This window comes from Maniola jurtina, chromosome 14, assembly GCF_905333055.1.
Source record: "Maniola jurtina chromosome 14, ilManJurt1.1, whole genome shotgun sequence".
NCBI lineage: Eukaryota > Metazoa > Arthropoda > Insecta > Lepidoptera > Nymphalidae > Maniola > Maniola jurtina.
In genome coordinates, this window is record NC_060042.1 from 12,361,524 (window position 1) to 12,376,733 (window position 15,210).

Below are 15,210 nucleotides of genomic sequence, written 5' to 3' on the forward strand. Positions count from 1 at the left end.
GAGTCGGATGAGTATATTATATGATTATACGATATATTATACGAAACTACAGCTGTTAATATTGTATATACCGGATTCTTATTAAATTATGATGATGTTTTTATGAGTATAATTTTAACCGGTCCTTGTGGGCGTTATAAAAAGGTTTGATTGGAAATACTTATAATGTAATATTACAGTGTCATCAATCACTTAGTCTTAGTGGATTTTAATTATATCTTCTTCAATATGTATGTTAATTTGTTTATCGTTCTAAATTAACTATTTAATGTGCTTAGTTTGTTAACCGAAATGTTTGTTACATTACTTAACTAAATGTATACTAATTTTATAGTGGTAATGTTTGTAAGTTTGTTTGTCGGGGGTAATCTCTGGAACTACTGAGATTGACTTCTGTTTTCGAATAAATTAGAGATCCCTACGTAAATTGTAATAAGCTACCCGTGCGAACCCGGGACGGGTCACTAGATTAAGAATATATCTACTTATATCATTTTAATTTTTCATGTATTAATTATGTTACAAACAATTTTATCAACGTCCTCCAGATAATTTTCTATATATATACGTTCCTAGATGTGATAGTTAAAATCACTTACATATTTTTAATTTTTAAATATATAGAAAAATATTGTTATCAAAATCCGCTTTTAATTCAATAGGGTTTTGCCATTTTTATCATAATATATTTTGTTCATGGCTTCAGGAAGTTGGATATCAACTTTGAGTATTATATATTTATGAGTTCCGTTGCTTCATATCCTGTAGGTATTTTCTGGAATAGTCAATCACATTTTGTGACTTCATTACTACTTGGATCCTGCCTAAAACTGGTCTACAGTGTTATAGTAATAACAACTTGCGTGAATGTTTTGTTTCTTCCGTTTTGCTGAATATTTTACGTGAGTATTTGACGACTTTTGGATTTTATCGTCAATCTTTAGATACATTTCTTTAACTGTTTTATAATATCTTCGTTTTTCTTTGAAATTATGTTTCCACTTATTCAATGGACTCGCAGATTTAAATCAAAAAGAGTTTGCTAAAATATTTTAAATGGAAGTAATACCTGTGGCGGTGATAGTGCGGATAACAGCGAATAGCAATTTGCTAAGCAAAGAGCGAGCTAACCGAGTTCCAACAGAATTAAGTGGGACATTACACGATATTACGCCAGATAAGCGGTTTTTATAACAACACCGTGTTAGGTCATAGGAATTCTTCTACATGAATGCTTAGTATGGTGAAATATCTGATTTCTTAATTTTGATAAGCAGTAAAAAAAAATTGTGTTATATTAACCCTTCATATCAATGGTATATCTGAAGTGACTCACTAACAGATCTATCAACGCACATCTGAAACTATTGGACTAATCGGGCTATTCGACCCGTAAAGGGGTAAAATAGGGGTTTGAAATTTGTGTAGTCCACGCGAAGTCACGAAAATAAACTAGTTATAAACAAGTACATGATTGCCAGTAATAATCCTAACACCCATTCACGTCAGTCTTCACGCCATATAAGTGTGCAGGAAATACAGCGCAGACATACACAAGAGAATCATAGACAATACATGGGTCTAAATTATCCCGACCGGACGCGGAGTGCATTGAATCGCGGCATTCCCTTATTTGATCATCCCAAATATGAACACACGTGTGGACGATCGGAGGAAGTTTTGGTCAAACGTCTATGGATTAGGAATTCGAAATGAGGGTTATTTACTTTATCGTACATATTTGGATTTGAATAAACTTCCCGTATTTGTTCGTGTAACGTGTTTGATCACTCCTACCTACTGTGTCGATAAAATCGAACTATGAAGGAGCGTAGGGATAGAAGAGGAGGAAAAAAAATTTATCCGTCCAATATAATTTGACGGCAAATATATGTTTCAAAGAAGGATAAAGATTAGCTCAATGTACAATAAGATCTACGATTCTCCAAGCGATTCTCATATAAAAATCTATGAATGGACAATTTAGATGATCATGTTGGTTTTTTGAGGCAACTATAATTATTATTATTATGAATTAGAATTAGTATGAAATAGAGTTCATTGCAACTTAAATTATAAGTATACTTACCTAAATTACTAGATGATACTCGAGACTTCTTTGCCGGAGCTTAAGGTTTTTTCAAAAATTCTATAGGGTCTCTTTAATTTTCTGCGATAAAAATTAATTCATGCCCCTCTGCGGGTTTAACGGATGAGTCGTCCAAAGGTAAAACAGACATACACACAGACACATATCAGTATTTATAATATTAATACGAATTGTTTTCTATTGAGGATATACCCATACGCAGGAATTGCAAATTGAACTACAAAGTTGCGTAAGATACTTCAGCAAATCAAAGTGGTAATGATTTACAATTAATTGTTCCAATTCATAATGACCTCATAGGCAAGATATCTATGGGACGTACTCCAATGGTTGACGCATGAAGGTCGCAATGATACATCCATTGAGGGGAATTAATATGCTAATAAATTATTGTTTGTGACAATATTCACTGGCGATAACAAAATAACAAAAGGACATAAATTCTTTATTTAAATATGTTTTTATGTTGCGTTCTTGTTCACTCAATTAAAATTCTGTGAGATTTGAGATACTCGAGGTCGTGATTCGTTTCCCCTTTATACATTTTTGTAGAGGCATATAAAAGCGAAGACCTTTTATTTATATTAACATCTCACATCTTTATATTTTTCCATTCATAATATTAAATGGATATTAAAATTAACTGGATTTCTTTTTAAATAAGGCTTTTTAAGTGAGCAGACACAAAGCCATCGTCCAAAAATGAGATTTGGCACATCTTTTCAAACTTGATGAGCTTATGAATCATGTCGTTTTTCCATATTTTTTCAAATCTCTGAAATTAGTCTATTTATAGAAAAAAATCGATATGTTAAGGTTTGTGCTTCTAAGATATGGCTTTATAAAACTTTGGCTAATTAAAAATCCTAGCAAGTTTTCTTTATATCAGTTGCTATCGTTAATAACATGCTTAAAGTCCACAGTTCTCAGTTCATTGGCCATCATTTTAATAATGTTGCACTTATTATTGGTTCGAGTCAAACGACGAGCCATTTTTTCCTTTCAATATTAAGTAGCGACCGACAATGGCCGTCCCCGGTTGGAACGGATTTGCTTCAATCGGATGAATTGAATTAATTGACTCGTGTCTTCGTGTCCGTGCACTGGTGATTCATTCGTTCCGGTTTATCTTCTGCTTTGCAGGCTAGGACGCTCTTAAGTGCGGGATTAAAAAGCTATCGCTCTACATTTATGTCTTGTTTTACGACTGCGTTTACTTTGATTACCACTTGCTTTATTTCTTTAGTAGACCATTGGTCTATGTTCTTTTATTGATTGTTATCTTCGTGATTTGTTTCTTTAAACTATATTTAATCTTCTTCTTTTCTTTTTTCTGGCATGTTCACGATATATTACCAGCTCTAACCTGTGGTACACTTTAGAGATATCGTAAGTGATATCTGCTATGAGCTATCCTACATGAAATAAATAACTTCATTTCATTTTACTTCTCTCCTAGCATCGAACTTTTATGTATAACTAGCTGATGCCCGCAGCATCGCCCGCGTGGATTGGTCAGATCCCCTGCAGCATCAGGATTGAGGAGTTGGACTCCAATTTTTTTATGAAACAATATCGCAAAATTCCTCTATCGATTAAAAAAGAAATGACGCAAATCGGTTCAGAAATCTCGGAGATTTCGGTGTACATAGGTAGAAAAACACAACTCCCTTTTTGAAAGTCGGTTAAAAAAGTAGCCTATGTTACTCCCTGGTCAATTCTCTACTTGTCTGTGAAAATCCCGTCAAAATCGGTTCAACCGTTCCCAAGATTAGCCTTTTCAAACAGACAGACAGACAGACAGACAGATAGACAGACAGACAGACAAAAATTTTAAAAACGTGTGATTCAGTTAAGGTATCGTTCAAATAACCCTATGAGCTTAATATGAGGTAGTTATTTCGAAATTACAGACAGACACTCCAATTTTATTTATTAGTATAGATACTGTGGTCGTAGCATCGATGGGTCGTAGCGATTGTTGGTTTAATTATTATCTATTGGTTAGATTAATAAATAATTATCTTGCTACAAGATACTATTGTTCTGCATTATTATTAGTAGTAGTAGAGTATTATATCTGCGAATTTGAAAATATTGATGCTTCACATTGTCTGGTTCAGTTTAGTTCAGTTAGGATCTGAAATTATTATGTTAGACCAGTTTTTGATAAGCTACCAAACATCGTATGAGTAAACATCGAGTGTGTATGTGTATTAATTGAGTTAATAGAACTTTTAAAGAAGTTATTCCAAACTTTAATACCGATTTTCATTTCTAGTTCAATCCAAATCGAAATTGCAAGCTGTCGCAAGATTTATTTTCGTTCAATCGCGTTTCTTTACCGTCGATGAAGCGTGCCAATGCCAGAGTTCGTCAGTCTTAGCGCATTCGAGCGTTGAGCTTCATTGTGGTTTTTGTGGAATAAGATGTACTTTACCAAGTCTTCGGTGAATAGGAGGCAAAAAGTGATCTAGTCCAAATAAATAAGCTAGTCATTGATGCGGTAACTTAATCCTGCTTTTATAATTTATATAATTTTAATTAGTTTTTGTAATTTAAGTGTGTAATTCTGTGTGTGGTTCTGTCACTCTAATATTATAAAGGCGAAAGTTTGTGTGTTTGTGTGTGTGTGTTTGTGTGTGTGTGTGTGTGTGTTTGTGTGTGCATGTGCGTGTGTATGTTTGTTACTCTTTCACGCAAAAACTACTAGATGGATTTGGCTGGAATTTGAAATGGAGATAGATAATATCCTGGATTAGCACATAGGCTACTTTTATCCCAGAAAATCAAAGAGTTCCCACGGGATTTCGAAAAACCTAAATCCACGGGGGCAAAGTCGCGGGCATCGGCTAGTAACAAATAAAATAAAAATAAAATAATGAATATTGTTGGTTATAACTTTAATGCAACACCATTTTTCAGCTCTCACGAGTGTTGGAATCGCAATGGATTGGCATTGGATTTTGCATACAATTGTTTTTAGTTTCTTTGTTTTGTCTTGCTTATTTAATGTTTTGTGTGCAATAAAGTTTTCTATCTATCTGTCTATCTACTGTGCAATGTTTTGATCAAATTAGTTATTTACAATACCGCCATGCGTATTTATGATGAACTCAATGAAGGTATGTGTCACGTTCATTGTTAGTATTATCGTGTCGATTAATGAGCTGTGATTCATCATTCGTTATTGAGTTTGTTATTTTCCTAATACTTACGCGGTTTATTATGAATTTACAACAATTCAATACTTTACAACAATTCAATACTTTATTTTAAGTGTAAACATAACTGCTACAGATTTATTGGTATTTGCACATTCAGCGTTTTTGTTACTTTATTACAAGTAGTTATTTCAGTTTGAAAAATATAAGATTTCTTAAGCATGTCATTTAATTGTTAATCCAAGGTCTTATTGGTTCAAATCGAAAAGTATTAGCTACGGTTTGCTCTACATTTTTATTGTCAATGTTATCGGACTTTTTGATAGCAAAAAGTAAATCGGCAAACCTTACTTATTGAGTTTCTTTGGTTGTTGAAATCAGTAGTAAATTGTTGACAATTAAGTCCGGCTGCATAATAGGCGGATAAAGTTACGTTACGGTTAGCATTAAACTTTGTCCGACAGTAAAAACCAAACTGGGTTGCATAATAATTTATGTCCAATTCATAAAAAAATCATTAAGGCTATCTTATAAAATGTGTTGCTCTTGTAAGCGAAACTGGATCTTGTAGTTTTATGGTGTGCAAACGATATTCAACCTAAGGATGGTATAAACCGTCCTTAGGTTGAATGTCGTATAAGGTCGATGTTACATATTTGGGAGCTTTACGAAATAACTAGCCCACATTGTTTTATATTGTAGATAACGACTCATTTACCTAGAATATAAAATGTCGTTAAACCACGAAATAAGCTTAAAATCACTAGCCCACATTGATTTGTATACGTACAGTGTAGGCTTTGCATTAATCGTTAATGCAAGGTCTAAAATTTTCTGGTTTACTGTTTACTTTCAGAATTTCCAACATTATAGCCCTAAATTCTTAAAATTACTTTAAAAATAGATAAAATTCAGGACAGACCTCCAATCCGCATCCAGACGAATTGATATAAATCATTCATAGGGCACTCCAGTATCCACATGTGCCACCTTACTTTACTTACCTATGCATATATTACTGAAGTTGCAAAGTTTGCAGACGTGTTTCGCGTTGGATGCTGGAACTAGGTTTTATTTAGAGTAACTTTATGACGTGCGGAGTAGTTTTTAACCCCCGACCCAAAAAGAGGGGTGTTATAAGTTTGACGTGTGTATCTGTGTATCTGTGTGTCTGTGTATCTGTGTGTCTGTGTATCTGTGTATCTGTGTATCTGTCTGTGGCATCGTAGCGCCTAAACGAATGAACCGATTTTAATTTAGTTATTTTTGTTTGAAAGGTGGCTTGATCGAGAGTGTTCTTAGCTATAATCCAAAAAAATTGGTGCAGCCGTTTAAGAGTTATCAGCTCTTTTCTAGTTTTCTTGTAGAAAAGAAGGTTACATAACCGTTAGGTTCATAATATTATGTCAATTGACAAATGTCAAGATGGACGTTGCCTTGATACATAATTATTTATTTGAAAATGATGTTTTGGAAAACTCTGATACTTTGGATCGTAGGCGCGGAATAGTCCAAGAAAATCGGTTCAGCCGTTTGAAAGTTATCAGGTCTTTTCTAGTTACTGTAACTTCACTTGTCGGGGGTGTTATAAATTTTTAATTTACACTTGTATAAAACTCAATTCTGCTAGGGGCAACTGTATGGTCTAGTTTGTTAAACATTGAGGCCAGACCAGTTGGTATAATATAAAACACCTATGCATTGTTATTTATTTTAGAATTTTTTAAAACGTTATAGATTTAGATTACCTTATAACGCCTGATCAAAAACCATTGCATACAGCTGTGCTTCTCTAATCTTATTTGGTTTAATTTCTTTGAGGTATGCAATTGAGACATCTTTTAAGATATTATGGAACACATTAATAACCTTACATGAACTGTATACTGAGTTGAATATCTTTGGACATAGGCATTTACACTTAGAAGGTCTCCCACAAATTATTAATGAAACTCACTAAAATTAAGTAAACTATTTAAAGTAATTTCAATTCAAATTCTTAGATTTTTTACGTACATCTAGCTAATATATTTCTTCTCTAACTTTTAATATACTAATAAATTTTCGGTGTACTAAGTCCTAACAGCCCGTTCCCACTTGCCGTCGGGTCCGGATTGAAATCGGATGTTCCAGTGACAGAACATTTTGACACAAAATCGGTTTCAGACAAGTGTGAATAGCTTCATATAAAATGTTCGGCCGCTAGAACATCCGATTAAAATCCGGGTCCGACAGACGACAAATGGGAACCGGCTGTAACCGTTAATAATACTTCTAGTTGTCTAGTTGTTAGAAGTTTATCTTGCGATCCAACACAGTAGTTAGTGCCTGTATAAGTAACTAAGTGAACTTTAAATTGAACATCCATGTCCCGTGAACTTACTTCCGGGTGGCTTTAATAACAGTACCCCAGTGTTACGGAGTTTAATGTTCTTAATCTTAACTTTTTAATTAATTAAGAATTCTATTCTAAACTTCTAGTCTATTATTTTCTGAATGAAAAAAATTTTTCAAAAGAAAAATAAAACCGACTTCAAAAACCAAAAACACTAAAAAGTAGAAAATAATTTTTGTTTAGCTACACATGTAATGTACCTAGGTATGAAGTCGAGCGAGCATATTAAAACAAAATTAGAAATCCAAGAGTGAAGCTCGCCCGACTTCATACCTAGGTACATTACATGTGTAGCTAAACAAAAATTATTTTCTACTTTTTAGTGTTTTTGGTTTTTGAAGTCTGTTTTATTTTTCTTTTGAAAATTTTTTATTTCACAATTTTTAGTGGCCCCACTGTACTATAATATGCTATGCCCAGTTAAAACCCTACTGTTTACTAAGCTATTACAGTGATCGCGAGCAATTTGCTCTTATCCATTGAGGAGTTCTGTTCTCCATCTCCGAAGATATTCATGAGGTCTTCACCAAATTTATATGGGACCACCTGCACAGTATACCCTTTCAAACAAAAAAAAAATTTTCCAAATCGGTCCAGGGGTCTTTGAGTAATCGGGGAACATACATAAAAAATAAAAAAAAAAAAAAAAAAAAAAAGATCCCGACGAATTGAGAACCTCCTCCTTTTTTGGAAGTCGGTTAATTACATTGACGTTGATAACACTTTAGTTTAAACTGTAGTTATAGTTCATTCCTTAGTGGAAACAATACTTTTCTAAAAATAATGTGTATTGTGTATTAATGATTTTTAATATATTGTAATTTCTATATGACTTAATCAGTTATCTACAGTAATTTTCCATAGACAATAAGTGTAAATGAAAAGTTTAATCTACCACGGATTTCTTCTAAGAGAACATATTTAATCATAAGGATCAGGATAAGGACAACGCTTTACATAGTACCACAAGGTGTAAAGTTGATTTCAAACTACGGAAATATAATCCATACTAATATTATAATGCGAAAGTGTGTCTGTCTGTCTGTCTGCTACGTTTTCACGGCCCAACCGCTGAACCGATTTTAATGAAATTTGGTACAGACTTGGTATACATCCTAGGGAAGGACATAGGCTACTTTTTATCCCGGAAAATCAAAGAGTTCCTACGGGATTAAAAAAAAACCGAAATCCACGCGGGCAAAGCCGCGGGCATCCCCTAGTATAATATATAAATATCGCTCACCCTACTTTTAAACGTCACTGTTCACACTTAGATGTAATATAATATATTACATCTAAGTGTGAACAGTGACATTTACCCTTACGTGTCGCTTCTATACTTAAGTTATTCTTTGGTTGAAGAAGATTGCTGTGTAAATAATTTTTTAGGATCAATTTATTTTCGGTTTGCCAGAACATGAAACATCAGAGACACGTCTTGTTTCAAATATCTTCGCAAGCGGCAACCTATATACCTAAACGTCATTCATCATTGAGAGTTGAGACACGATGTTGTGTCAGCATTACTTAGGAGTTATTGATTACTCTATTAGGGGAAATTATGTGTTGCTTGTGTAATCAGCGTGTTGTTTGTGCTGTAAAAGCTTTGTAGAGCTTATGTTTGGATTTGTTAAAGACCCAGTTTGTTAATGTTGATGACTCCAGCCGTAACCACATGTTTGTTTATTTGTTGGAAGTCATATCCTATACATACTATTACATTTACTATTACCTACTTCTATACTAAGTATGCATATATAGATATCATTGTTGCGAAATGTCTTGCATTTTCCATGCCAATGAAACGAGGAAATGTGTGTGATTTGTCTGATATTATGATCCATTTTTACAGCTTCAATTAAAAATAGAAGACGCGGCGTATGTGATAGTACAGACATGAAGCTTTGATATGCTTTTAAGTTTGTTATAATATCGCTGTTTATCCTGTGGTATCAAATGGATTTTATGGACCATTTCATACCAGACTAAACAGTCTGTATGAAATGGCCACACGTTAGATCACTTCGTATATCAAACTTCCTTTGCCCCACGAGAATCTACATTTCTTCCTTTCTTCATCGAGCTCTATATTTCTTCATTTCTTCATAAAAAAGTTGATGCTATTTTAATGAATCACAAGGTCCAGTACCTATAGTTCGCGATAGGTATGACATGGATATGCGGGATAGCACGGGTGACATGCGGGTGCGTGGGATGTCCCCCCGCCTCATACCCCAATTGCCATGTGAACCTGTCGCGAACTCTACCACGCGATTGCCTCGTTCTAAATAAGTATTTTTTGAACGGGACAAAAGATTATCTACTTATTTACTTTAGTGTTTCCTACTATTTAAAAAAAATGCCCCCGACAACCCCTTGATATTTATATTTCAGGATCCTTGAATGTCGTACCTAAAAATTATTTAACGAAATGTTCAATCATATACAAGTTCTTCAAATAGAACTTCATTTCTTAGCAGGTTATTAGTTACTATAAATAACTGAGTAGTTCGCAGTAGAGTTTATTGTATGAGGTTGAAGTAATGATGGGAAATGCAGTGAGTTATGAGACAGGTTATTGAAAGTTTTCCAATAAAAATATAACTCAAATTAAGTAGTACCTTGGACTCATTCATTCTTGTAGATATGGTTTGAAAGGATCAATCAGTAATCATATTATAACGATTGATTAGTTCTTATGGCTTCTATCTCAATAAAATTTTCAAAATCCAAAATACATGTAGGATAACAAGTGTCTCTTGCTTCGTCTGCGAATACCACCCCCGTTTCGGACTTCGGAATGAAGATTATTCAGCCGGCAAGAAACTTAGGCGGTTAATTTTTTGTTTCCTATATCTTCTGAGTTCTTGTTAGTTTGCTAAGCTATGCTATTTCTAACTGCCGATAAAATGTAAAAGTTCAACCGATTAAGGCCGAACTCTGCCTGGCCGAGTTACCATTTACCCATACAATTATGTAGCGGCATTTCATTTACCAGTTATCATACGCTGGTAGTGTCCCGGAATGCTAAATCGCTTAGCGGCACGGCTTTGCCGGTAGAGTAGTGACTAGCCACAGCTGAAGCCACCAGCTGAAGCTGAGACCAGACCGGAGACAAATAACAAATTATAAACTCCCAAATCGCCCTTGACGGGAATCGAACCATGGACCTCTGTTTTATAAGACCACAGCGTTCACCGCAGCGCCAGTAAAGTCGTTAAAGTCACTATAAAATCATTGTCTAAACGAGAACTATAAAGATAAGAGGGTCATTAGAGAGAAGATGATCTCATCATAAATCACGTTCATGCTGGGTTAGTTGAAAGTCAAGGTTTCCAACAGGTATTTTAAAAATATATGTCGCGTGGCCAATAAACCTTCGGGCCGGGATTGGTGGTTTTATTGCCGACCCGCGCCGTGTAAATCTGTGGTGCGCCGATAAAGAAACAAGTTTTTAATTTTGTTGGCTTTTGTGACAGCTTTTATAGTTATGGGAAATGTGGGACAAGTATTATATAAAATCCAGAGTCCAGATGGTGTATCCCACTATAAATAACCACAGAGCATACAAGTGTACCTAAATATTTTTTTTTTAATTACCGAAAGAAAAAAACCGGGCGGTCATATTTTATTAAACATACTAACATATAGCTCAGAACCATCTCGATTAAATAGGCTTTCGAATAAAAAACCGCATTCAAATCGGCGTATCAGTTCAAGTGCTACGATACCACAGATAGATACACAAATACATAGATATACACATTAGACTTATAACACCCCTCCGTTTGCGTCGGGGCCGGGGTTAAAAAGAAGCTACACACTTTTCCGACCAAACTGTGTACAAATTAATATACAGATTAATAAATAATAATCTGGTATATTACTCACTTTATACAAACTAATGTATAAACCAATAAACCAACTGTAGATGTTTCCAAATGCTCCATAATATGTTTATTGCAGCATTAGCCATCCCCACGGATGAGCTTAGGGGCTCTGGGCAAAGACTGGAAAGTGCTGATATCGTCCTTATAGGATACAGTCCTTAGAGGATATTCTAGTTAAATCTTACCATGCTATTATTGCGGTATACAAAAGGGTTACAATTTAATATTAAGGAAATATTTGTATTTAAGGATTGAAGACTTCTTTGGGACCTCTATACTAGTAGCAAAGAAACCTAAGTAGATACTTAAAAAGAGTAGTTAAGATACGTGATCCAATCAAGTAATTCAAGAGTGACTGGCGCTGTTTGTACGCGTAAGTCGTATTGGCATTCATGCATAATGCAATACAGTTCATCGCATAAATGTCACAAAGTTTTGTATATATGCACGATTCTGTAGTATGAGTAATGCGAACTCGTGCAAAATTGTCGTTTAGTTCTCTACAGTAATCCCATCACCTTCCTAAGTTTACCTCTGTCCAGGTGTTTTTTATTCATAATGGGCAAGCTCTTGATCACAATCACACCTGATGGAAAGTGATGATGTGACCTAAGATGGCACGCGTTTACCTAGAAGATGCCTATTCACTCTTGTTTTAAAGATACTCGGATTGTAATTGGTAGGAAATACAGATCGCGGAAGAGTATTTTAGCCATGCCTATGAGCAATGATGACGCAGAACGTTTTTAAAAGGTGGAGCTGTACTTAGAATAAAAACCCAGGTGGAGTAGTTTATTAATTTGGCGTTGGTCTAAGTGAAATATAAAGCTTGTTGGTTGGGATAGAATGATGGACGACGGTGTTGTAGTATATTTCTTTATTTGGTGTAGGCTTATGATCGACTCTTTTTACGAACTAACAGTAATTATAATCAAATCTTATAAACTATTGTCCTAAATCTAACCTACATAATTTTGCATCACCTTTTGTTCTAATTTAACGCGTAAACAACCACATATATTAACCTCCAGACTTAACTTAACAACTTTTAATCTTATAAGGACATGATGCGATAAAATCTGATGTATCTATTTAAAGAAGTTTGGAAGCAGATTAATTAATCACGACACTTTCTTGAACACGTGTGTCTGCAGTCTTGTTTGAAAGTCGTCGCATTTGAAATGCTAAGGAAATCCCATAAATATTCACCCATTGCCCCATTTAACCCATGCCCAGTGGTAAAGCATACATTGATGCCGCAATCAGGACCTGCCGGATATGCGCCGTCAGTATTGTTTCCGTTGCAATTCATTAGTTGGAAACTGGAGTACAGGATTTACACCGACTACCGAGTATTATTATCTGCTCTGACATTGACGTGTCCGTAACAAAGAGATTTACATTATTGGTAGAGCGGTGTGGAGAAAAAACCAAATTTTTTATTTAATGCTTAATAAATGTTTCTTCGTGGTAAATAAATGGTGATAGCCTAGTCACTAGTGGTTAAGTCCTCAAACTTCTATTTTAGGGGGGTCGAGGGTTTCAATTTAATAGGGACAAGGGTAAAACCGTACTTTTGAATTGACAGTTGACACATAGAGGCAATATGGCGAGTCCTTTCTCAAAATTTATGTTCATTTTTCTATCGCTATGAGTCGAATTTGATGCCGAGCGTAGATGTGACTGTATTCACTGTCGAAACGTTAATTAATCTGACGCGTGACGTGCCATTAAGTTTATAGCTGTAACGTCGCAGTTGTCTATTTCATCAAGTCGGATCAAATTAGAAATACTTAATTGACATTCTTCACAGAAATTGTATCGTTAATTTCGTTATGTCTTTTTAGTATCCCGTCGTTTGTAAGTCTGTCACAATTTTCATCAAACGTTGCCTGTTTCATTTTTAACCCCCGACCCAAAAAGAGGGGTGTTATAAGTTTGACGCGTGTATCTGTGTATATGTGTACCAGTGTGTCTGTGTATCTGTGTATCTGTATGTGGCATCGTAGTTCCTAAACTAATGAACCGATTTTAATTAAGTTATTTTTGTTTGAAAGGTGGTTTTGTTTGAAAAATTGAGAGTGTTCTTTCTTAGCTATCATTCAAAAAAATCGGTTCAGCCGTTTGAAAGTTATCATCTATTTTCTAGTTAATGTAACCTTTACTTCTCGGGGGTGTTATAAATTTTTAATTTACACTTGTATTGTTTCGCTTTCACATTACTATGACATCTCTACATTTTGTTACTGATTTTATTATAGAAGAGGTTAGGTACTTGCCTTTACCATTGAAAAAAAAAACGTGAAGGCATCTGCATCGAGCGTCGTCGTAATTCCAAAGCTCTTTTAAACAGCGCCATCTTATTCCATAGGTACTTAGGTCATTACTTACTAATTTTGTGTGTTGTATGTTTTTCTATACTTAACTAGCCGATGCCCGCGACTTCGCCTGCGTGGATTTAGGTTTTTTGAAATCCCGTGGGAATCTTTTATTTTCCGGGATAAAAAGGTAGCCTATGTGCTAATCCAAGATATTATCTATCTCCTTTAACGAGGAAGGAGTAACAAACATACACACACACACACACACAAACAAACTTTCTCCTTTATAGTATTAGTGTGATTCATCTTGTATTGTTTTCGGAGTTTAGATTGAATTAAAATATGTTGATGCTTTTGTTTACGTGTATGTCATATGTGTGGTTTAAATATCGATTTTTTCAATATAAAGTTTAGCACAGTTTTGGTCATTTATACCCGAATTTCAGGATGGATTGCAACCATTATTCTTAGATTTCTTAAATTAATTTGTTGGATTTATATTGTTTGCACGTGGTTAGCCGGTGAATGGACCACGTGGGGTGCGGGCGCGGTCGTTCGATACAGCGGAGGCTGCGCCGTGAGCTGTCGCCCGGAACTCTCAGCCTACCAGTCATCCCTGACCCCTCCTACCCCTCCAAGCGTTACTTGTTCTCGAATACTTGCAAATGTTTCAACAACAGACGGGGCTCTAAGCTCTCTGGACGCCTCATCGCGTGCCAGTTACGCAAGAACCATCTAGCTCACTATGGCCCGTGTTGCATAGAAAGAAGTCTTAAAAGTGGTTTACTGTTGCTTAACAAATTTTGCATAGTTGGTTACCGACGCTTAATGATGCCCAAAGAAATTATGTTTTCTATAAAAATTGTACTACTAGACTACTAGGTACTAAGTACTTACATTTTTGCAGTATCTTTTGTGCAGCTCTCACGAACACTTAGTTCGAGACTTCAAATAGATAACGAATGTTTCTGTTTCCTTTATATTTGCTAGCTGGTTTTACATTATTATAAAAAAGACAATTACAAACTTGAACTAGTTTTGCGTTCATTGTTTTAAAACTAACATAATGGCTTCTCCGGTAGGCATACCGGTTGGCCCGTTTCATTTTTAGGTCGTACTCCGAATGGGAAATGGTTCAGTGGGGGACCTCCTGTGTCTAATGGTGACTCCAATACCTATTGTTACGGGTCAGGAGGGTTCGGGGAAAATGATAGTTGGAGTCGATGTTCATTTTGGCAAAGCAGAGTCGAAAACTACTCATACCTTTTAGTACCCTTAAAGTAACTGTCATTATCAGGTATACAGTGTTTAGGTATTCCCAATTAGTAGA

The 15,210-nt window shown here is 35.1% G+C and overlaps 1 protein-coding gene across 3 annotated transcripts in view; it reads left to right on the plus strand.

The window, feature by feature from the left end:
- The window catches only part of LOC123871834 (protein tweety), a 97,653-nt gene that overhangs the window by 25,431 nt on the left and 57,012 nt on the right, over positions 1-15,210 (plus strand). The window contains exon 1 of one of the 3 annotated variants that reach the window (XM_045915828.1): positions 735-902. The exons of the other annotated variants lie outside the window; for them this stretch is intronic. The gene's annotated coding sequence lies outside the window, so the exon portion shown is untranslated. Of the gene's footprint in view, positions 1-734; positions 903-15,210 lie in introns of those variants that run through there. 3 annotated transcript variants of the gene reach the window in all.